The sequence below is a fragment of the Arachis hypogaea genome, chromosome 16 (genome assembly GCF_003086295.3).
Source record: "Arachis hypogaea cultivar Tifrunner chromosome 16, arahy.Tifrunner.gnm2.J5K5, whole genome shotgun sequence".
Classification (NCBI taxonomy): Eukaryota; Viridiplantae; Streptophyta; class Magnoliopsida; order Fabales; family Fabaceae; genus Arachis; species Arachis hypogaea.
Window position 1 is genome coordinate 66,312,980 of NC_092051.1, and position 22,047 is coordinate 66,335,026.

Below are 22,047 nucleotides of genomic sequence, written 5' to 3' on the forward strand. Positions count from 1 at the left end.
GCATTCCTTGCTACCCATTAGCAACCGCTCTGAAGTCACTGTTAAAAGAGCAGTGATGATCCATTGCATCATGATGGGAAAAGAAATGGAAGTTCATCAACTGATTTCAACTGAATTCTACAAAATTGCTAACAAAAATTCTAAAGAGGCCAGGTTGGCTTATCCAAGCTTGATTTCTTTGCTCTGCAAGGACGCTGGAGTAAGGATGGGAGTAACTGAGTATATCTCAATTGAGAAACCAATCACCAAAGCATCAATGGAAAAACAACAAGCACAGGATGACCCCATCAAGAAGAAAACACAGGAATTTCTCCCAGAAATCCCTCAATCTGAATATTGGGAGTATCTTGAAACATCAGTTACCAAGATGCAAGAAGCTATGGAACAAATAATAAAGGAACAGTAGGAACAAAGTCAAATTCTTTGCTATTTGATTAAAGAACAGGAAGAGCAAGGGCGTGACTTGAGGGAATTAAAGTGCTAGAAGTTATCTCTTGAAGGACCAAGCACCCCACAGATCCGAGGAACATCCACTTCCGAGAACAAAGGTTGTTAAATTCCAATTTCTGCTTTAACTCTGTGATAGTTGTCGTTATAGGAGTTTACCTTAGGAGTCATATAATAGTAAGTAGTGTCTATTTTGATTTTATCTCCAATTAAGTTATAGTCTATTTTTCTCATCATCAGCAAACATGAATAAAATAGCAGATCTTTTGAATAAGAGGCAATAAAACTCGAGTTTTAATAAGAAAAATTCTAATTAGTAACATGTGGTGGCAATGCTTTCTGTCTTCTGAATGAATGCTTGAACAGTGCATATATCTTTTGAATTTGTTGTTTAAGACTGTTAAATATGTTGGCTCTTGAAAGAATGATGAACATGAGACATGTTATTGATAATCTGAAAAATCATAAAATGATTCTAGAAGCAAGAAAAAGCAGCAAAGAACAAAGCTTGCAGAAAAAAATATATATATATAGAAGAAAAAGAAAAGCAAGCAGAAAAAGCCAAAAGCTCTTAAAACCAAAAGGCAAGGGTAAATAAAAAGGATCCCAAGGCTTTGAGCATCAGTGGATAGGAGGGCCTAAAGGAATAAAATCCTGGCCTAAGCGGCTAAACCAAGCTGTCCCTAGCCATGTGCTTGTGGCGTGAAGGTGTCAAGTGAAAACTTGAGACTGAGCGGTTAAAGTCAAGGTCCAAAGCAAAAAAGAGTGTGCTTAAGAACCCTGGACACCTCTAATTGGGGACTTTAGCAAAGCTGAGTCACAATCTAAAAGGGTTCACCCAATTATGTGTCTGTGGCATTTATGTATCCGGTGGTGATACTGGAAAACAAAGTGCTTAGGGCCACGGCCAAGACTCATAAAGTAGCTGTATTCAAGAATCATCATACTGAAATAGGAGAATCAATAACACTATCTGAATTCTAGGTTCCTATAGATGCCAATCACTCTGAGCTTCAATGGATAAAGTGAGATGCCAAAACTGTTCGGAAGCAAGAAGCTACTAGTCCCGCTCATCTAATTAGAATCTGAGCTTCACTCAAAAACTCTGAGATATTATTGCTTCTTGACCTATTAGTCCTCTATTTTATTTGTCTGGTTGCTTGAGGACAAGCAACAGTTCAAGTTTGGTGTTGTGATGAGCGGATATTTTATACGCTTTTTGGGGTTAATTTCATATAGATTTTAGTATATTTTAGTTAGTTTTTAGTTTATTCTTATTAGTTCTAGGCAAAATTCATATTTCTGGACTTTACTATGAGTTTGTGTGTTTTTCTGTGATTTCAGGTATTTTCTGGCTGAAATTGAGGGAGCTGAGCAAAAATCTAATTCAGGCTGAAAAAGGACTGCTGATGCTGTTGGATTCTGACCTCTCTGCACTCAAAATGGAATTTCTGGAGCTACAGGAGTCCAAATGGCACGCTTCCAATTGCGTTGGAAAGTAGACATCCAGGGCTTTCCTGAAATATATAATAGTCCATACTTTGCTCAAGGATAGACAACGTAAACTGGGGTTCAACGCCAGTTCCATGCTGCTGTCCGGCGTCCAGCGCCAGAAACAAGTTACAAAGTGGAGTTCAACGCCAGAAACAGGTTACATCCTGGCGTTGAACGCCCAAAACAGCCCAGGCACGTGAGAAGCTTTAGTCTCAGCCCCAGCACACACCAAGTGGGCCCCAGAAGTGGATTTCTACACTATCTGTCATAGTCTACTCATTTTCTGTAAACCTAGGTTACCAGTTTAGTATTTAAACAACTTTTAGAGATTTATTTTGTATCTCATGACATTTTAGATCTGAATTTTGTACTCTTTGACGGCATGAGTCTCTAAACTCCATTGTTGGGGGTGAGGAGCTCTGTTGTGTCCTGATGAATTAATGCAAGTAATTCTGTTTTCCATTCAAACATGCGTGTTCCTATCTAAGATATCCATTCGCGCCTAACTATGGAGAAGGTGATGATCAGTGACACTCATCACCTTCCTCACTCCGTGAACGTGTGTCGGACAATCACCCCCGTTCTACATCAGATTGAATGAAAATCTCTTAGATTTTTTAATCAGAATCTCTGTGGTATAAGCTAGATTGATGGCAGCATTCATGAGAATCCGGAAAGTCTAAACCTTGTCTGTGGTATTCCGAGTAGGATCCTGAGATTGAATGGCTGTGACGAACTTCAAACTCACGAGTACTGGGTGTAGTGACAGCCGGAAAAGGATAGTAATTCCTATTCCGGTACGATTGAGAACCTGCAGATGATTAGCCGTGCGGTGACAGTGCATTTGGACCCTTTTCACTGGAAGGATGGATGGTAGCCATTGACAACGGTGATCCACCTACACACAGCTTGCCATAGGAGGACGTGCGTGCGTAAATCAGAAAACAGAGGAAAGCAGAATTTCAGAAGACAAAGCATCTCCAAAACTCCAACATATTCTCCATTATTGCATACAAGTATAATTTGTGTTCTTCCCTTTTTCTCCTTGCAATCATATTTGATAAGTGAATTATTTTATTGTCTTCCTGACTAAGAGGTATAAGATAACCATAGATTGCTTCAAGCCAACAATCTCCGTGGGATCGACCCTTACTCACGTAAGGTATTACTTGGACGACCCAGTGCACTTGCTGGTTAGTTGTGCGAAATTACATTGTGAAGTAATTTTCGTGCACCAGCGAGCCTTAATGACCTGACTTTTGGCAGGGTCCTACGAGGCCCGCAGGGTTTCGCAGCTCGACTTACCCTATGTAGCGATACATGCTTATGATAATTGTGTGCACATACATTAATTGGTGTGATCATACCAGCATTAATGCACCGGATCCCACAAGAACTCCGTAGTTAAACGCGCTTAGGCAGGAGTAGTACTAGGATGGGTTACCTCTAGGGAAGTCCTCGTGTTGTACCTTTTTTTTTTACGTCGTGCTTACCCTTGTTCTTTAAACGACGCTATCTTGAATAGTTTAGCTATAGTGAGCCTTAATGAACTGATTTTTGGCAAGCTCCCACTGGCCCTGCAGGGCTTCGCAGCTTGACTTACCCTATGTAGCGATACATGCTTATGATAATTGTGTGCACATACATTAATTAGTGTGATCATACTAGCACTAATGCATCGGATCCCTTCAGAACTCCGGAGTTAAGCGTGCGTGGGCGAGAGCGGTACTAGGATGGGTGACCTCCTGGGAAGTCCTCGTGTTGCACCTTTTTTTTTCTTTACGTCGTGCTTACCCTCTTTCTTTAAATGACGCTATCTCGAATCAGTTAACTAAAGTGAGCCTTAATGACCTAACTTTTGGCAGGCTCCTACGGGGCCCGCAGGGCTTCGCAGCTCGACTTACCTTATGTAGCGATACATGCTTATGATGATTGTGTGCACATACTTTAATAGGTGTGACCATAACAGCACTAATGCACTGGATTCCACCAGAACTCCGTAGTTAAGCGTGCTTTGGCGGGAGTAGTACTAGGATGGGTGACCTCCTCGGAAGTCCTCGTGTTGCACCACTTTTTTTTTTACGTCGTGCTTACCCTCGTTCTTTAAACGACGCTATCTTGAATAGTTTAGCTAAAGTGAGCCTTAATGACCTGATTTTCGGGAGGCTCTAATGGGCCCCGCAGGGATTTGTTTCTGTCGGGACACATGCTTATGATAATTGTGTGCAAATACTTTAATAGGTGCGATCATACCAGCACTAATGCACCGGATCCCATCAGAAATCCGCACTTAACCGTGTTTGGACGAGAGTAGTACTAGGATGGGTGACCTCCTGGGAAGTCCTCGTGTTGCACCTCTTTTTTTTTTTACATCGTACTTACCCTCGTTCTTTGACCGACGCTATCTGGAATAGTTTACCTAAAGCGAGATTTAATGACCTGATTTTCGGCAGGCTACCACGGGCACCGCAAGGCTTCGCAGCTCGACTTACCCTATGTCGTGACACAAACTTATGATAATTGTGTGCGCATAATTTAATAGGTGCGATCATACCATTACTAATGCACCGGATCCCATGAGAACTCCGGAGTTAAGCGTGTGTGGGCGAGAGCCATACTAGGATGGGTGACCTCCTGGGAAGTCCTCGTGTTGCACCTTTTTTTTTTCTTTACGTCGTGCTTACCCTCGTTCTTTAAGTGACGCTATCTCGAATCAGTTAACTAAAGTGAGCCTTAATGACCTGACTTTTGGCAGGCTCCTACGGGGCCCGCAGGGCTTCGCAGCTCGACTTACCCTATGTCGCGATACATGCTTATGATGATTGTGTGCACATACTTTAATAGGTGTGACCATAATAGCACTAATGCACTGGATCCCACCAGAACTCCGTAGTTAAGCGTGCTTTGGCGGGAGTAGTACTAGGATGGGTGACCTCCTCGGAAGTCATCGTGTTGCACCACTTTTTTTTTTACGTCGTGCTTACCCTCGTTCTTTAAACGACGCTATCTTGAATAGTTTGTCTAAAGCGAGCCTTAATGGCCTGATTTTCGGGAGGCTCTAATAGGCCCCGCAGGGATTCGTTGCTCGACTTAAACTATGTCGGGACACATGCTTATGATAATTGTGTGCAAATACTTTAATAGGTGCGATCATACCAGCACTAATGCACCGGATCCCATCAGAAATCCACAGTTAACCGTGTTTGGACGAGAGTAGTACTAGGATGGGTGACCTCCTGGGAAGTCCTCGTGTTGCACCTCTTTTTTTTTTTTTTTTTACGTCGTACTTACCCTCGTTCTTTGACCGACGCTATCTGGAATAGTTTACCTAAAGCGAGATTTAATGACCTGATTTTCGGCAGGCTACCACGGGCACCGCAAGGCTTCGCAGCTCGACTTACCCTATGTCGTGACACAAACTTATGATAATTGTGTGCGCATAATTTAATAGGTGCGATCATACCATTACTAATGCACCGGATCCCATGAGAACTCCGGAGTTAAGCGTGTGTGGGCGAGAGCCATACTAGGATGGGTGACCTCCTGGGAAGTCCTCGTGTTGCACCTTTTTTTTTTCTTTACGTCGTGCTTACCCTCGTTCTTTAAGTGACGCTATCTCGAATCAGTTAACTAAAGTGAGCCTTAATGACCTGACTTTTGGCAGGCTCCTACGGGGCCCGCAGGGCTTCGCAGCTCGACTTACCCTATGTCGCGATACATGCTTATGATGATTGTGTGCACATACTTTAATAGGTGTGACCATAATAGCACTAATGCACTGGATCCCACCAGAACTCCGTAGTTAAGCGTGCTTTGGCGGGAGTAGTACTAGGATGGGTGACCTCCTCGGAAGTCATCGTGTTGCACCACTTTTTTTTTTACGTCGTGCTTACCCTCGTTCTTTAAACGACGCTATCTTGAATAGTTTGGCTAAAGCGAGCCTTAATGGCCTGATTTTCGGGAGGCTCTAATGGGCCCCGCAGGGATTCGTTGCTCGACTTAAACTATGTCGGGACACATGCTTATGATAATTGTGTGCAAATACTTTAATAGGTGCGATCATACCAGCACTAATGCACCGGATCCCATCAGAAATCCACAGTTAACCGTGTTTGGACGAGAGTAGTACTAGGATGGGTGACCTCCTGGGAAGTCCTCGTGTTGCACCTCTTTTTTTTTTTTTTTTACGTCGTACTTACCCTCATTCTTTGACCGACGCTATCTGGAATAGTTTACCTAAAGCGAGATTTAATGACCTGATTTTCGGCAGGCTACCACGGGCCCCGCAAGGCCTCGCAGCTGGACTTACCCTATGTCACGATACAAACTTATGATAATTGTGTGCGCATACTTTAATAGGTGCGATCATACCATTACTAATGCACCGGATCCCATGAGAACTCCGCAGTTAAGCGTGCTTGGGCGAGAGTGGTACTAGGATGGGTGACCTCCTGGGAAGTCCTCGTGTTGCACCTCTTTTTTTTTACGTCGTGCTTACCCTCGTTCTTTAAACGACGCTATCTCGAATAGTTTAGCTATAGTGAGCTTTAATGAACTGATTTTCGGCATGCTCCCATGGGCCCTGCAGGGCTTCGCAGCTCAATTTACCCTTTGTCGTGATATATGCTTATGATGATTGTGTGCACATACTTTAATAGGTGTGACCATACCAGCACTAATGCATTGGATCCCACCAGAACTCCGCAGTTAAACGTGCTTGGGCGAGAGTAATACTAGGATGGGTGACCTACTGGGAAGTCCTCGTGTTGCACCTCTTTTTTTTTACGTCGTGCTTACCCTCGTTCTTTGACCGACGCTATCTGGAATAGTTTACCTAAAGCGAGATTTAATGACCTGATTTTCGGCAGGCTACCACGGGCCTCACAAGGCTTCGCAGCTCGACTTATCCTATGTCGCGACACAAACTTATGATAATTGTGTGCGCATACTTTAATAGGTGTGATTATACCAGCACTAATGCACCGGATCCCATGAGAACTTCGCAGTTAAGCGTGCTTGGGAGAGAGTGGTACTAGGATGGGTGACCTCCTGGGAAGTCCTCGTGTTCCACCTCTTTTTTTTTTTTCACGTCGTGCTTACCCTCGTTCTTTAAACGACGCTATATCGAATAGTTTAGCTAAAGCGAGCCTTAATGACCTGACTTTCGGCAGGCTCCTACGAGGCTCGCAGGGATTCGCAGCTCGACTTACCCTATGTAGCGATACATGCTTATGATAATTGTGTCCACATACTTTAATAGGTGTGATCATACCAGCACTAATGCACCGGGACCCACCTGAACTCCGTAGTTAAGCGTGCTTGGGCTAGAGTAGTACTTGGATGGGGGACCTCCTGGGAAGTCCTCGTGTTGTACCTTTTTTTTTACGTCGTGCTTACACTCGTTCTTTAAACGACGCTATGTCGAATAGTTTAGCTATAGTGACCCTTAATGAACTGATTTTCGGCAAGCTCCCACGGGCCCTGCAGGGCTTCGCAGCTCGACTTATCCTACGTCGCGATACATGCTTAAGATAATTGCGTGCACATACTTTAATAGGTGCAATCATACCAGCACTAATGCACCGGATCCCACCAAAACTCTGTAGTTAAGCATGCTTGGGGGAGAGTGGTACCAGGATGGGTGACCTCCTGGGAAGTCCTCGTGTTGCACCTCTTTTTTTTTTTTACGTCGTGCTTACCATCGTTCTTTTAACGACGATATCTCGAATAGTTTAGCTAAAGCGAGCCTTAATGACCTGACTTTCGGCAGGGTCCTACGAGGCCCTCAGGGCTTTGCAGCTCGACTTACAGTATGTAGCGATACATGCTTATGATAATTGTGTGCACATACATTAATTGGCATGATCATACCAGCAATAATGCACCGGATCCCACCAGAACTCCGTAGTTAAACGTGCTTACCCTCGTTCTTTAAACGACGCTCATTACAAGAAAAAAGGCCTGTCGGCACACTTTTTTTTACCACGCTTTTAAAGGTTGCCCAAAAGTGGTCAATGGCCACGCTTTTGCGATGGTGGCCACTGAAATGTGATTTGGCCACGCTTTTTTTGTTTCGCTTAAAAAGTGTGGCTATAGAGGGAAATCGGCACGCTTTTATGAGGGTAGCCAATAATTCGTGATTTGGCCACGCTTTTTTTGTCACACTTAAAAAGCGTGTCCATAGAGGAAAACCGGTACGCTTGCAAAGCGTGACTAAGTAGTCTTTCAATTGTCACATTTTTAAAGCGTGCCCATATCATGAGTTTATTTAGACACCCTCAAAAAATGTACCCAGAGAATTCCCTCCTTCCAAAATTTAGTTTCGACCCATTTTTTTCACACTTCACTTCTTTTTTCTAAGTGTTAACATATAAACCTAGACTAAAAGTAATAACATTAACAACATACACTACACTTTGTTTCGAAAATCATTTAACCCTAGCTCGCCGTCACTCACCATTCTCATCTCTGCAACCCTAACACAGCCATAACTCCCTCTTCCAACAACGCCACTGTCTCCATCTCTCAACCCGTCACAACCCCTCCCTCCAACCCGTCACAGCACCTACGTCCATCCCTCCCTCCTCGCTCATGCCCCACGCCACCGTCTCCCTCTCTCACACGCATCGCGCCAACCGTCAGCACCACTCGTTAGCACAACTCGTCAGCGCCGCTCGTCAGCAGCAACCCGTCAGCGCCAACCTTCATTCTGCTAGTGCCGACGTCTGTGGTGTTTATCCATGAATCGGCGGCAGGATCTGGAAGGAAACGATTGGTGGCGTCTCCATCGAGCTCGGCGCCGGATGCATCGCTGGCGGCGGCGGTAAAGATTCGATTCCTGGTTTAGGGTTTTAACTTGATTTTCTATTTTCTTTATTTGTCTAAACTTTTAATTATTTGATTTTTTTATCATTTTGCTAAGCTTTAAATTATTTAATTTTTTGTTATGATTTTTTATTTATTTGTTCTGATTTTTTTCAGAGGATTTGTTTCTGTTTTGATTGTTTTTAGGATTTTCAGTTATGATTATTTCTTGTTGGTTTTGATTATTTGTTCTGATTATTTCTTGTTGGATCGTTTTCTGCTTTTGTATTTTCTATCTTGTTAATAATCTTGTGTTGTCATCTCAAGTTGTGCTTTATTGTTTGTTTCAGGGTATTCTGGCTGATATATTGAAATCCCTTGGTGACAACAAGAAGCACATGAGAGAATGTGCACTCAATACATTGGATTTGTGGCTTGCTGCTGTTCATCTTGATAAAATGGTGTGTTTCAATCTTTTGTTAAGTGATTCTTCTGTCTTGTGTCTATCCTCTGAGTATGCTACTATTGTAGGTTCCTTATATTACAATTGCCTTGATGGATTCTAAACTTGGTGCGGAAGGGCGTAAAGACCTTTTTGATTGGTTATCTAGGCAACTTTCTGTGCAAAGTAGTTTTGCTAAAGCTGCACAACTTCTGAAGCCAGCCTCTGCTGCAATGACAGTAAGTTTTGGCTTTTGAATTTTCATTCTTAATTCTTCTAATACCTTTCTTCTTTGTATTTCTATCCCTCTTCTCAAGATTATGCAAGAACTGGTAGAGCATTATAGTGCTAAAGGGTGGTTACAGCGGGTTGAGCAATGTGTACTTCACATGGATATTTCATCATTGGATTTTAATCAGGTTGTTGTTAGCTCTTCTAAAACCTCTTCCCTTGCCCTTTATTTCTTCTATTGGCCTAACTGTCTAACTGTTGAGTGCTTATATTTGATACATTGTTGAGGTGGTCAGATTATGCCAGGAGCATGGCCTGTATAGCGCTCTGGTGTATCTCTTTAATAAAGGACTAAATGACTATAGGGCACCTTTGGAGGAGCTCTTTGAAGTCTTACAAAATAGCCAAAAGGATAGTGCTGTTGCAGTTGGGTATGTTACATCTGTCATTTTTAATATATTATTCTTGTTTGCCTTCACTGTATCCATGTAAAACATGTTGCTACAGAACATTTGTGGACTTGAGAAATACATAGATCTTGTCAATAGACTTATGAATACATTTTCTTTCAAAAAAGACATATATAAAAAAAAGTTCTGAGAAATGTAATTATCATTTATGAGTTCTAAACACAGAGCTCTTAATTTATTTGTGTATAAATATTTTTTGAATCCCATTTTCTTGTTTACATCCAACCTTTTTTCCCCCCTTCAGTTTTTTTTTTCAGTTCAGACATTTTCACTTCAGACATTTCTCTTTATTGGCTGTCTACACCAAAATGGGATTCAAATATTATCTAATCTTCCTAACATATCTTAGGTCTCATGTTGCTACACCCCTGATTAACACTTTAGTGATTATTATTATTTATTAGTTTGGTGCTATCAGTTTGTTATTGTGATGATCATTACCAAACCAATTGAATGCCACTAATGGTGTTAAAATATATATGATATATCCATTAATTTGAATTTCATTCATGCTGATATATGAAATTGTTATTCAATTACATTGCCTATATATTCACATTATGTGCGCATTCCTTTCTCAACATAATCACTACCGCTACTTTGTGGTTTTCTCTTTCTCCATTTCTCCCTTTGAAATTGATATGTCTATTTTGTCCTACACTCTTATCCTGTTGGTTGATATATCTGTTCTGATTTATTCTACCTCTTTGTTGAAATGTCTCCCAAGTTTGAAATGCTTAGTGAGTTTCTCCTCCTCCTATTCATGGATCTTTTTCTGTTCATGTTAGCTTTTTCTATCATCCTATTGTTTTGTTCAACAAATGTAGCTAACTAAATGAGTTCATAGTCATGATTTCTTTTTCTATTTTTTCAAAGGCTATACCTTTATACTATTAAGTTTTCAATTTTAGTTATGCCTCCAAATTATTTGATAAAATGTACAGGTACAGGATGCTGGTTAACCTCAAGTACTGTTTTACAGGTCTTGCTTTTGCACAAGGTAATTATTTTCTCTGTTCTTTTATCTTTTTTCATTTTATTTGTCATCTCAATTAAATGTATTTCAATAGTTCTCGCTAAAGATTATCCCTCCCTTCATATATTTACAGGCCGTGGAACTATTCCTCCTAAAATCAAGCCTCTTTTATACAACAAACATGATTTTAAGTTTACGGTACTCATAAACGTCCATTGGAATCACCCTGGAGTTGAAGCATTCCTTCAAAATAGTAGTGGCAGATCCTCCTTACTTGGTGAGAGTTAAATTGATTGCTGAAATATTATTTGCTGAAAAATGAATGAGGATCCATTGTGTATATATATATATATATATATATATATATATATATAGTACAAGTTATTTCAGTTTTGAAAACCTTGAGCTGGTTGATGATCTTATTGAGCACATGGGGCTGATTTAATCTTTCTAACAAGTCACAATAGGTAAAATAAAGTTAGAATGCAAGGTTAGAGTGAGTGAAAAGTTACGAATCAATTTTTGACCTCTCAAAACCCAAGGTTACATGTTGCAGAATTATGCAGTTCCAGGCAGCACTTTGTGAACAAAACTAGCAGCAATGTAGCCACTCAAAATGAGTAAAATTATTTTTCTATGAAACCTTGAGATGTCTAGATTGTTCCCCTAAAGTTTCATAATTTTCCGATGTGTGGTTTGGGAGATATGATTTTTAAAAAATGGTCATTTTCTTCAGAAAGAATGCTGTCTGAATTCTGGAACAGCAATTTCAAAACCACATATCTTAATACTCTGAAAATCTTTGGAGGTGAAACTAAAAAGAGGTAAAATATTAGGATGTCTAGTATTTTATTTCCAAATTTTAGGATAATTCAAATTTTGTAGAGAAAGTTGTGCCTTCTAGAAGCAGGTTGTTCACTGCTGTGACAGCTACCTTTTCTTAAAACAAAACCATATTTCGAGAGGCATAACTTTTTCGAGAGGCATAACTTTTTCTAGAGTAGTGTCTATCTCGAATAGTTTAGCTAAAGCGAGCCTTAATGACCTGACTTTCAGCAGGGTCCTACAAGGCCCGCAGGGTTTCGCAGCTCGACTTACCCTATGTAGGGATACAAGCTTATGATAATTGTGAGCACATACTTTAATAGGTGTGATCATACCAGCACTAATGCACCGGATCGCACCAGAACTCCGTAGTTAAGCATGCTTGGGCTAGAGTTGTACTAGGATGGGTGACCTCCTGGGAAATACTCGTGTTGTACTTTTTTTTACGTCGTACTTACCCTCGTTCTTTAAACGACGCTATCTCGAATAGTTTAGCTATAGTGAGCCTTAATGAACTGATTTTTGACAAGCTCCCACGGGCCCTGCAGGGCTTCGCAGCTCGACTTACCCTATGTAACGATACATGCTTATGATAATTGTGTGCACATACATTAATTAGTGTGATCATACTAGCACTAATGCATCGGATCCTATCAGAACTCTGGAGTTAAGCGTGCGTGGGCAAGAGCGGTACTAGGATGGGTGACCTCTTGGGAAGTCCTCGTGTTGCACCTTTTCTTTTTCTTTACGTCGTGCTTACCCTCGTTCTTTAAATGACGCTATCTCGAATCAGTTAACTAAAGTGAGACTTAATGACCTGACTTTTGGCAGGCTCCTACGAGGCCCGCAGGGCTTCGCAGCTCGACTTACCCTTTGTCGCGATACATGCTTATGATGATTGTGTGCACATACTTTAATAGGTGTGATCATACCAGCACTAATGCAACGGATCCCATCAGAATTCTGCAGTTAAGCATGCTTGGGCGAGAGTAGTACTACGATGGGTGACCTCCTGGGAAGACCTCGTGTTGCACCTCTGTTTTTTTTTTTACGTCGTGCTTACCCTCGTTCTTTTAACGATGCTATCTCGAATAGTTTAGCTAAAGCGACCCTTAATGACATGACTTTCGGCAGGGTCCTACGAGGCCCGCAGGGCCTCACAGCTCGATTTACCCTATGTAGCGATATATGCTTATGATAATTGTGTGCACATACATTAATTGGTGTGATCATACCAGCATTAATGCACCGGATCCCACAAGAACTCCGTAGTTAAACGCGCTTAGGCGGGAGTAGTACTAGGATGGGTTACCTCCAAGGAAGTCCTCGTGTTGTACCTTTTTTTTTTACGTCTTGCTTACCCTCGTTCTTTGAACGACGCTATCTCGAATAGTTTAGCTATAGTGAGCCTTAATGAACTGATTTTCGGCAAGTTCCCACGGGCCCTGCAGGGCTTCGCAGCTCGACTTACCCTATGTAGCGATACATGCTTATGATAATTGTGTGCACATACATTAATTAGTGTGATCATAATAGCACTAATGCATCGGATCCCTTCAGAACTCCGGAGTTAAGCGTGCGTGGGCGAGAGCGGTACTAGGATCGGTGACCTTCTGGGAAGTCCTCGTGTTGCACCTTTTTTTTTTCTTTACGTCGTGCTTACCCTCGTTCTTTAAATGACGCTATCTCGAATCAGTTAACTAAAGTGAGCTTTAATAACCTGACTTTTGGAAGGCTCCTACGGGGCCCGTAGGGCTTCGCAGGTCGACTTACCCTTTCTCGCGATACATGCTTTTGATGATTGTGTGCACATACTTTAATAGGTATGACCATACCATCACTAAGGAACTGGATCCCACCAGAACTCCGTAGTTAAGCGTGCTTCAGCGAGAGTAGTACTAGGATGGGTGACCTCCTCGGAAGTCCTCGTGTTGCACCACTTTTTTTTTTGCGTCGTGCTTACCCTCGTTCTTTAAACGACACTATCTTGAATAGTTTAGCTAAAGCGAGCCTTAATGACCTGATTTTCGGGAAGCTCTAATGGGCCCTACAGGGATTCGTAGCTCGACTTAAACTATGTCGGGACACATGCTTATGATAATTGTGTGCAAATATTTTAATAGGTGCGATCATACCAGCACTAATGCACCGGATCCCATCAGAAATCCGCAGTTAATTGTGTTTGGGCGAGAGTAGTACTAGGATGGGCGACCTCCTCAGAAGTCCTCGTGTTGCACCTCTTTTTTTTTTACGTCGTGCTTACTCTCGTTCTTTGACCGACGCTATCTGGAATAGTTTACCTAAAGCGAGTTTTAATGACCTGATTTTTGGTAGGCTACCACGGGCCCCGCAAGGCTTCGCAGCTCGACTTACCCTATGTCGCGACACAAACTTATGATAATTGTGTGCGCACACTTTAATAGGTCCGATCATACCAGCACTAATGCACCGGATCCCATGAGAACTCCGCAGTTAAGCGTGCTTGGGCGAGAGTGGTACTAGGATGGGTGAACTCCTGGGAAGTCCTCGTGTTGCACCTCTTTTTTTTTTTTACGTCGTGCTTACCCTCGTTCTTTAAACGACGCTATCTCGAATAGTTTAGCTAAAGCAAGCCTTAATGACCTGACTTTCGGCAAGCTCCTACGGGGCTCGCAGGGATTCGCAGCTCAACTTACCCTATGTAGCGATACATGCTTATGATAATTGTGTGCATATACTTTAATAGGTGTGATCATACCAGCACTAATGCACCGGGTCCCACCAGAACTCCGTAGTTAAGCGTGCTTGGGCTAGAGTAGTACTAGGATGGGTGACCTCCTGGGAAGTCCTCGTGTTGTAAATTTTTTTTTACGTCGTGCTTACCCGCATTCTTTAAACGACGCTATCTCGAATAGTTTAGCTATAGTGAACCTTAATGAACTGATTTTCGGAAAGCTCCGACGGGCCCGTAGGGCTTCGTAGCTTGACTTACCCTATGTAGCGATACATGCTTATGACAATTGCATGCGCATACTTTAATAGGTGCGATCATACCAGCACTAATGCACTGGATCCTATCAGAACTCTGTAGTTAAGCGTGCTTGCGCGAGAGTAGTACTACGATGGGTGACCTCCTGGGAAGTCCTCGTGTTGCACCTCTTTTTTTTTACGTCGTGCTTACCCTCGTTCTTTTAACAATGCTATCTCGAATTGTTTAGATAAAGCGAGCCTTAATGACCTGACTTTCGGAAGGGTCCTACGAGGCCCGCAGGGCTTCGCAGCTCGACTTACCCTAGCGATACATGCTTATGATAATTGTGTGCACATACATTAATTGGTGTGATCATACCAGCATTAATGCACCGGATCCCACAAGTACTCCGTAGTTAAACGCGCTTAGGCGGGAGTAGTACTAGGATGGGTTACCTCCAGGGAAGTCCTCGTGTTGTACCTTTTTTTTTACGTCGTGCTTACCCTCGTTCTTTAAACAATGCCATCTCGAATAGTTTAGCTATTGGTGCACGAATTGTGAATCACACTTTTCACAACTCGTACCACTAACCAGCAAGTGCACTGGGTCGTCCAAGTAATACCTTACATGAGTAAGGGTCGATCCCACGGAGATTGTTGGTTTGAAGCAATCTATGGTTATCTTGTAAATCTTAGTCAGGAAATCAATTATAATTATCAGTATGAATTGCGAAGAATAAAAGAGCATGGATTAAATATTTGTTCTGCAGTAATGGAGAATATGTTGGAGTTTTGGAGATGCTTTGTCTTCTGAATCCCTGTTTTCTCCCTGTCTTCTTCTTCACGCACGCAAGGTTCCTCCTATGGCAAGCTGTGTGTTGGTGGATCACCGTTGTCAATGGCTACCATCCGTCCTCTCAGTGAAAAAGGTCCAGGTGCGCTGTCACCGCACGGCTAATCATCTGTCGGTTACCACTCATGCTGGAATAGGATCCATTGATCCTTTTGCGTTTGTCACTACGCCCAGCCCTTGTGAGTTTGAAGCTCGTCACAGTCATTCAATCCTTGAATCCTACTAGGAATACCACAGACAAGGTTTAGACTTTTCGAATTCTCAAGAATGCTGCCAATGGATTCTAGCTTATACCACGAAGATTCTGATTAAGGAATCCAAGAGATATCCATTCAATTGAAGGTAGAATGGAGGTGGTTGTCAGGCACGCGTTCATAGGTTGAGGATGATGATGAGTGTCACGGATCATCACATCCATCATATTGAAGTGCGAATAAACATCTTTAGATAGAAACAAGCGTGTTTGAATAGAAAACAGAAATAGTTGCATTAATTCATCGAAATACAGCAGAGCTCCTCACCCCCAACAATGGAGTTCAGAGACTCATGCCGTTAAAGAGTACAAAGTTCAGATCTAAAAATGTCATGAGGTACGAAATAGACCTCTAAAAGTTGTTTAAATACTAAACTAGTAACCTAGGTTTACAGAAAATGAATAAACTATGACAGATGGTGCAGAAATCCACTTCTGGGGCCCACTTGGTGTGTGCTAGGGCTGAGACTTAAGCTTCTCACGTACCTAGGCTGTTTTTGGAGTTAAACACCATGTTGTAACCTGTTTCTGGCGTTCAACTCCCATTTGTAACCTGTTTCTGGCGTTTGACGTCAGACTGCAACATTGAACTAGCGTTGAACGCCAGTTTACGTCATCTATCCCGTAGCAAAGTATGGACTATTATATATTTCTGGAAAGCCCTGAATGTCTACTTTCCAACGCAATTGAGAGCGCGCGAATTGGATACCTGTAGCTCTAGAAAATCCATTCCGATTGCAGGGAGGTCAGAATCCAACAGCATCAGTAGTCCTTTTTCAGCCTGAATCAGATTTTTGCTCAGCTCCCTCAATTTCAGCCAGAAAATACCTGAAATTACAGAAAAACACACAAACTCATAGTAAAGTTCAGAATTGTGATTTTTATTTAAAAACTAATAGAAATATAATAAAAACTAACTAAATTATACTGAAAACATACTAAAAACAATGCCAAAAAGCGTATAAATTATCCGCTCATCACAACACCAAACTTAAATTGTTGCTTGTCCCCAAGCAACTGAAAATCAATTAGGATAAAAAGAAGAGAATATACTATAAATTCCAAAATATCAATGAAACTTAGCTCGAATTAGATGAGCGGGACTAGTATCTTTTTGCCTCTTGAATAGCTTTGGCATCTCACTTTATCCATTGAGATTCAAAATGATTGGCATCTATAGGAACTTAGAATTCAGATAGTGTTATTGATTCTCCTAGTTTAGTATGTTGATTCTTGAACACAGCTACTTTATGAGTCTTGGTCGTGGCCCTAAGCACTTTGTTTTCCAGTATTACCACCGGATACATAAATGCCACAGACACATAACTGGGTGAACCTTTTCAGATTGTGACTCAGCTTTGCTAAAGTCCCCAATTAGAGGTGTCCAGGGTTCTTAAGCACACTCTTCTTTTGCTTTGGACCTTGACTTTAACCGCTCAGTCTCAAGTTTTCACTTGACACCTTCACGCCACAAGCACATGGTTAGGGACAGCTTGGTTTAGCCGCTTAGGCCAGGATTTTATTCCTTTAGGCCCTCCTATCCACTGATGCTCAAAGCCTTGGATCCTTTTTATCACCCTTGCCTTTTGATTTTAAGGGCTATTGGCATTTTTCTCTTGCCTTTTGGTTTAAAGAGCTTTTAGCTTTTTCTGCTTGCTTTTTCTTTTTCTTTCTATTTTTTTCGCAAGCTTTTGTATTCACTGCTTTTTCTTACTTCAAGAATCAATTTTATGATTTTTCAGATCATCAAATAACATTTCTCCTTTTCATCATTCTTTCAAGAGCCAACATATGTAACATTCATAAACAATCAACTTCAAAAGACATATGCACTGTTCAAGCATTCATTCAGAAAACAAAAAGTATTATCACCACATCAAAATAATTAAACTAGTTTCAAGGATGAATTTGAAACCATGTACTTCTTGTTCTTTTTTAATTAAAACAATTTTTATTTAAGAAAGGTGACAGATTCATAGGATATTCATAACTTTAAGGCACAGAATCTAATCTTTATTTATTATTTAATAATATAAATTACGCATAAAAGCAGACACTTAATAATAAAAGACAGGAAATTAAGGACTTAAAAATAAATGACTCTAACTCTAATACTCATCTACTCTTAAAATAGATAAAAGGTTATCTCAGAGTTAGGACTCAACAACCTTTATTTTGGGAGGTAGATGCTTCTTTAGTCTGTGGGGTGCTTGGCCCTTCAAGAGACAGCTTCTGGCGCTTCAGTTCCTTTATGTCACGCCCTTGCTCTTCTTGTTCTTTAAGCAGTTTGCATAGCATGCTATTTTGATTTTGCTGTTCTTCCTTTAGTTGATTCACAGCTTCTTGCAACTTGGTGACAGATGCTTCTAGGCGCTCCCAGTATTCAATTTGAGGGATTTCCGGGAGGAGCTCCTCTGCTTTTCTCTTGATGGGGTCGTCCTGCACTTGTAGTCCTTCCATAGACTTTTTGGTGATTGGTTGCTCAACTGAGATATACTTATCTACTCCCATTTTTATTCCAGCATCTTTACATAGCAGAGAGACTAAGCTTGGATAAGCCAATTTAGCATCTTTGGAGTTCTCGTTTGCAATTTTGTAAAGTTCACAAGCAATCAGCTGATGAACTTCCACTTCTTTTTCTAGCATAATGCAATGAATCATTACTGCTCTTCTGATGGTGACCTCAGAGCGGTTGCTAGTGGGCAGTATAGAGCGCCCAATGAAGTCCAGCCAGCCTCTGGCAACTGGTTTGAGATCTCCTCTCTTGAGTTGGTTCGGGGCACCCTTTGTGTTTGTTGTCCATTTGGCTCCAAGGAGGCATATGTCCTCTAGGATTTTGTCCAATTCCAGGTTTGATCTCATCATTCTCCTATTAAAAGAGTCTGGGTCATCTTGCAGTTGAGGCAGCTTGAAGATCTCCCTTATTTTGTCAGGGTGGGTGTGAACAATCTTCCCTCTGACCAGAGTTCTATAGTCATAGAATGCGGTTCCAGCTATTCTCTGCTTGTCCGTTTGCCATAGATTAGCATAGAATTCCTGAACCATGTTTCTTCCTACCTTTGTTTTCAGGATTAGCTATGACTTCCCAGCTTCTGTTTCGAATTTGCTCTTGGATCTCCGATATTCATCTTCTTTCAGATCGAATTTAACTTCCGGGATCACTGACCTTAGACTCATTATTTTGTAAAAATGGTATGAATGTTCTTTGGTTATGAACTTCCCTTGATTCCAAAGTGGTTTTGGAATATTCTCTTTCTTACCTCTTGAGTCGGTTTGTTTTCCCTTGGGAGCCATGATCTTAGTGGGTATTGGCTTAGTGATCACGGATAAACACACCAAACTTAGAGGTTTGCTTGTCCTCAAGCAAAAGAAAAGAAAGGAGAGGGAAAGAGGGAGAGCCAAGCACAACTTGTGGAGGAGAGGGGGAGGCCGAATTAGGATTTAAAGGGAAAAGGGAGGGTGGGTTCGAAAATTTTGAAGGAGATATGATAGAAGATATGATTTGTAAAAGATAAGTATGATAGGAAAAAGATATGATTTAAAATTGAAAAGATATGAAAGATATTTGAAAAAGATAAATCTGAATTTTGAAAAAGATGATGTGAGGATTTGAAAAAGATATTGATGATTTGAAAAGATTTTAGAGTGAAAAGAGATAGATTTGTTTTGAAAAGGGTTTGGAAATAATTTTAAGAGGATTAAAAAAAGGGCTTATGAATTAAGATACATTTGATATCTTTTTGAAAAAAAAGGATTTGAAAAATTAGGATTTGTAACATGTTTGTGCAAGAAATCATGAATTTAAACATAAAAAATGGAAAAAAATTTGAATTAAAAACGAAATTGCCTGCTCCCCACAATCCTGGCGTTAAACGCCCAACTGCTGCATGTTTTGGGCGTTTAACGCCCAGTTGGTGCTTGGTCTGGGCGTTTAACGCCCAGTTGTTGCTTCTAGCTGGCGTTAAACGCCAGAAACCCCTTTGTCACTGGCCGTTTTTTTGAATGCCCAGGATGCTGTCAATCTGGTGTTAAACGCCCAGATGGCTATCTTTACTGGCATTAAACGCCTAGTAGATGCTTCTTTTGGGTGTTTAACGCCCAATTGTTCCTCTTACTGGCGTTTTCTTGCCAGTGAGCTCTTTTTCTCTGTTTTGTGTGCTAAATCCTTCTGTAACCCTGTGAACCTATGTAATTGACTCTTTACCTTATTAACATTGAACTTATATGCTTTAAAAATAAATAAAATGAAGAGTAAGGCAAAATAACAGAAAAAGTTTTGCCAATGGCTGGGTTGCCTCCCAGCAAGCGCTTCTTTATTGTCTTTAGCTGGACTTTGCTGAGCTTTTAAACTAGCCTCAGCCTTGAGCACTCTTGCTCAACATTGCCTTCAAGATAGTGTTTGATTCTCTGTCCATTAACAATAAACTTCTTATTAGAATCAATGTCTTGAAGCTCCACATAACCATATGGTGATACACTTGTAATCACATATGGTCCCCTCCACTGGGATTTCAATTTCCCAGGGAATAGCCTGAGCCTAGAGTTAAACAACAGAACCTTTTGTCCTGGTTCAAATACTCTTGATGAAAGCTTTCTGTCATGCCACCTCTTTTATTTCTCCTTATAAAGCTTGGCATTTTCGAAAGCAGTGAGTCTAAATTCCTCTAGCTCATTTTGCTAGAGTAATCTTTTTTCTCCGGCTAATTTGGCATCAAAGTTCAGAAATCTGGTTGCCCAGTAGGCCTTATGTTCCAGTTCCATGGGCAAATGACAGGCCTTACCATACACAAGCTGGTATGGAGAGGTCCCTATAGGAGTCTTGAATGCTGTTCTGTAAGCCCACAGAGCATCATCCAAGCTTCTTGCGCAATCCTTTCTACGGGTACTTACAGTCTGTTCCAGGATTCTTTTTAGTTCTCTGTTAGAGACTTCAGCTTGCCCATTTGTCTGTGGATGATATGGAGTTGCCACCTTGTGGCTAATCCCATACCGGACCATGGCAGAGTAAAGCTGTTTGTTGCAGAAGTGAGTGCCCCCATCACTGATTAGTACTCTAGGGACACCAAACCTGCTGAAGATATGTTTCTGGAGGAATTTCAACACTGTTTTAGTATCATTAGTTGGTGTGGCAACGGCCTCCACCCATTTTGATACATAATCAACTGCCACCAGAATATAAGTGTTTGAGTATGATAGTGGGAAAGGCCCCATGAAGTCAATTCCCCATACATCAAACAACTCAATCTCTAAGATCCCTTATTGAGGCATGGCGTGACCATGAGGCAGATTACCAGCTCTCTCGCAACTGTCACAGTTACGTAAAAACTCTTGGGAATCTCTATAGAGGGTAGGCCAGTAGACGCCACATTAGAGGACCTTGGTGGCTGTTCGCTCACTTCCAAAATGGCCTCCATATTGTGATCCATGGCAATGCCATAAGATCTTCTGTCCTTCTTCTCTAGGCACACACCTACGGATTATTTCATCTGCACATCTCTTAAAGAGATAGGGTTCATCCCACAAATAGTACTTTGCATCAGTAATTAATTTTTTCTTTTGTTGCCTGCTGTACTCCTTGGGTATGAACCTTACAGCTCTATAGTTTGCAATGTCTGCAAACCATGGTGTTTCCTGAATGGTGAATAAATGCTCATCCGGAAAGATTTCAGAGATCTCAAAAGAGGGGGGGGGGACGCCCCTTCTATTGGCTCTATCCGGGACAGATGATCAGCCACTTGGTTCTCTGTCCCTTTTCTGTCTCTTATTTCTATATCAAACTCTTGCAGAAGCAACACCCATCTTATAAGCCTGGGTTATGAATCCTGCTTTGTGAGTAGATATTTAAGAGCAGCATGGTCAGTGTACACTATCACCTTTGATCCTACCAAGTATGATCTAAACTTATCAATGGCATAAACCACTGCAAGCAATTCTTTTTCTGTGGTTGTGTAATTTTTCTGGGCATCATTTAAAACACGGCTAGCATAATAAATGACATGCAGAAGCTTTTCATGCCTCTACCCCAGTACTGCTGACGTTAGGATTTTTGCCAGCAAAGAATTTCATAAAAATAGTCGCGTTGTAGATATAGTCTCTAAACCGACAGAAATCCCTTCGTACAAACGTTTTGGTTGTCACAAGTAACAAACCCCTTAAAATTGATAACCGAGTATTTAAACCTCGGGTCGTCTTCTCAAGGAATTGCAGGGAAGTATGTTCTTATTATTGGTTATGAAGATTGTAAATTGGGGGTTTTGGAAGTAAGGTGGGAATATGTTATATGACAAGTAAAATAAAAAAATA

General features: G+C 41.3%; 18 non-coding genes and 8 pseudogenes across 18 annotated transcripts; all 26 read left to right on the top strand.

The window, feature by feature from the left end:
- Positions 1 to 3,294: 3,294 nt before the first annotated feature.
- Positions 3,295 to 3,413, top strand: LOC112759707 (5S ribosomal RNA; annotated as a pseudogene).
- Positions 3,414 to 3,592: 179 nt separating this feature from the next.
- On the top strand, positions 3,593 to 3,711 carry LOC112759399 (5S ribosomal RNA). Its single transcript, XR_003180156.1, has one exon. It is a non-coding gene; the product is annotated as a 5S ribosomal RNA (ribosomal RNA).
- Positions 3,712 to 3,893: 182 nt separating this feature from the next.
- LOC112759516 (5S ribosomal RNA) lies at positions 3,894 to 4,012 on the top strand. The gene has a single exon (XR_003180252.1). It is a non-coding gene; the product is annotated as a 5S ribosomal RNA (ribosomal RNA).
- Positions 4,013 to 4,180: 168 nt separating this feature from the next.
- On the top strand, positions 4,181 to 4,299 carry LOC112762268 (5S ribosomal RNA). Its single transcript, XR_003182611.1, has one exon. It is a non-coding gene; the product is annotated as a 5S ribosomal RNA (ribosomal RNA).
- A 182-nt stretch (positions 4,300 to 4,481) lies between these two features.
- LOC112759317 (5S ribosomal RNA) lies at positions 4,482 to 4,600 on the top strand. The gene has a single exon (XR_003180088.1). It is a non-coding gene; the product is annotated as a 5S ribosomal RNA (ribosomal RNA).
- Positions 4,601 to 4,783: 183 nt separating this feature from the next.
- Positions 4,784 to 4,902, top strand: LOC112759577 (5S ribosomal RNA; annotated as a pseudogene).
- A 181-nt stretch (positions 4,903 to 5,083) lies between these two features.
- On the top strand, positions 5,084 to 5,202 carry LOC112762162 (5S ribosomal RNA). The gene has a single exon (XR_003182512.1). It is a non-coding gene; the product is annotated as a 5S ribosomal RNA (ribosomal RNA).
- A 188-nt stretch (positions 5,203 to 5,390) lies between these two features.
- LOC112759318 (5S ribosomal RNA) lies at positions 5,391 to 5,509 on the top strand. Its single transcript, XR_003180089.1, has one exon. It is a non-coding gene; the product is annotated as a 5S ribosomal RNA (ribosomal RNA).
- Positions 5,510 to 5,692: 183 nt separating this feature from the next.
- Positions 5,693 to 5,811, top strand: LOC112759578 (5S ribosomal RNA; annotated as a pseudogene).
- A 181-nt stretch (positions 5,812 to 5,992) lies between these two features.
- LOC112762163 (5S ribosomal RNA) lies at positions 5,993 to 6,111 on the top strand. Its single transcript, XR_003182513.1, has one exon. It is a non-coding gene; the product is annotated as a 5S ribosomal RNA (ribosomal RNA).
- A 187-nt stretch (positions 6,112 to 6,298) lies between these two features.
- On the top strand, positions 6,299 to 6,417 carry LOC112761769 (5S ribosomal RNA). Its single transcript, XR_003182147.1, has one exon. It is a non-coding gene; the product is annotated as a 5S ribosomal RNA (ribosomal RNA).
- A 180-nt stretch (positions 6,418 to 6,597) lies between these two features.
- LOC112762262 (5S ribosomal RNA) lies at positions 6,598 to 6,716 on the top strand. The gene has a single exon (XR_003182605.1). It is a non-coding gene; the product is annotated as a 5S ribosomal RNA (ribosomal RNA).
- Positions 6,717 to 6,896: 180 nt separating this feature from the next.
- Positions 6,897 to 7,015, top strand: LOC112759316 (5S ribosomal RNA). Its single transcript, XR_003180087.1, has one exon. It is a non-coding gene; the product is annotated as a 5S ribosomal RNA (ribosomal RNA).
- Positions 7,016 to 7,199: 184 nt separating this feature from the next.
- Positions 7,200 to 7,318, top strand: LOC112759290 (5S ribosomal RNA). Its single transcript, XR_003180063.1, has one exon. It is a non-coding gene; the product is annotated as a 5S ribosomal RNA (ribosomal RNA).
- A 178-nt stretch (positions 7,319 to 7,496) lies between these two features.
- Positions 7,497 to 7,615, top strand: LOC112759482 (5S ribosomal RNA). The gene has a single exon (XR_003180225.1). It is a non-coding gene; the product is annotated as a 5S ribosomal RNA (ribosomal RNA).
- Positions 7,616 to 12,010: 4,395 nt separating this feature from the next.
- On the top strand, positions 12,011 to 12,129 carry LOC112759493 (5S ribosomal RNA). Its single transcript, XR_003180234.1, has one exon. It is a non-coding gene; the product is annotated as a 5S ribosomal RNA (ribosomal RNA).
- A 176-nt stretch (positions 12,130 to 12,305) lies between these two features.
- On the top strand, positions 12,306 to 12,424 carry LOC112759676 (5S ribosomal RNA; annotated as a pseudogene).
- A 183-nt stretch (positions 12,425 to 12,607) lies between these two features.
- On the top strand, positions 12,608 to 12,726 carry LOC112762186 (5S ribosomal RNA). The gene has a single exon (XR_003182535.1). It is a non-coding gene; the product is annotated as a 5S ribosomal RNA (ribosomal RNA).
- Positions 12,727 to 12,910: 184 nt separating this feature from the next.
- Positions 12,911 to 13,029, top strand: LOC112759665 (5S ribosomal RNA; annotated as a pseudogene).
- Positions 13,030 to 13,208: 179 nt separating this feature from the next.
- LOC112759753 (5S ribosomal RNA) lies at positions 13,209 to 13,327 on the top strand (annotated as a pseudogene).
- A 183-nt stretch (positions 13,328 to 13,510) lies between these two features.
- On the top strand, positions 13,511 to 13,629 carry LOC112759776 (5S ribosomal RNA; annotated as a pseudogene).
- Positions 13,630 to 13,810: 181 nt separating this feature from the next.
- Positions 13,811 to 13,929, top strand: LOC112762228 (5S ribosomal RNA). The gene has a single exon (XR_003182574.1). It is a non-coding gene; the product is annotated as a 5S ribosomal RNA (ribosomal RNA).
- Positions 13,930 to 14,110: 181 nt separating this feature from the next.
- On the top strand, positions 14,111 to 14,229 carry LOC112762210 (5S ribosomal RNA). Its single transcript, XR_003182557.1, has one exon. It is a non-coding gene; the product is annotated as a 5S ribosomal RNA (ribosomal RNA).
- A 183-nt stretch (positions 14,230 to 14,412) lies between these two features.
- LOC112759307 (5S ribosomal RNA) lies at positions 14,413 to 14,531 on the top strand. Its single transcript, XR_003180079.1, has one exon. It is a non-coding gene; the product is annotated as a 5S ribosomal RNA (ribosomal RNA).
- Positions 14,532 to 14,708: 177 nt separating this feature from the next.
- LOC112762184 (5S ribosomal RNA) lies at positions 14,709 to 14,827 on the top strand. The gene has a single exon (XR_003182533.1). It is a non-coding gene; the product is annotated as a 5S ribosomal RNA (ribosomal RNA).
- A 176-nt stretch (positions 14,828 to 15,003) lies between these two features.
- LOC112759701 (5S ribosomal RNA) lies at positions 15,004 to 15,122 on the top strand (annotated as a pseudogene).
- The last annotated feature ends 6,925 nt before the right edge of the window (positions 15,123 to 22,047 follow it).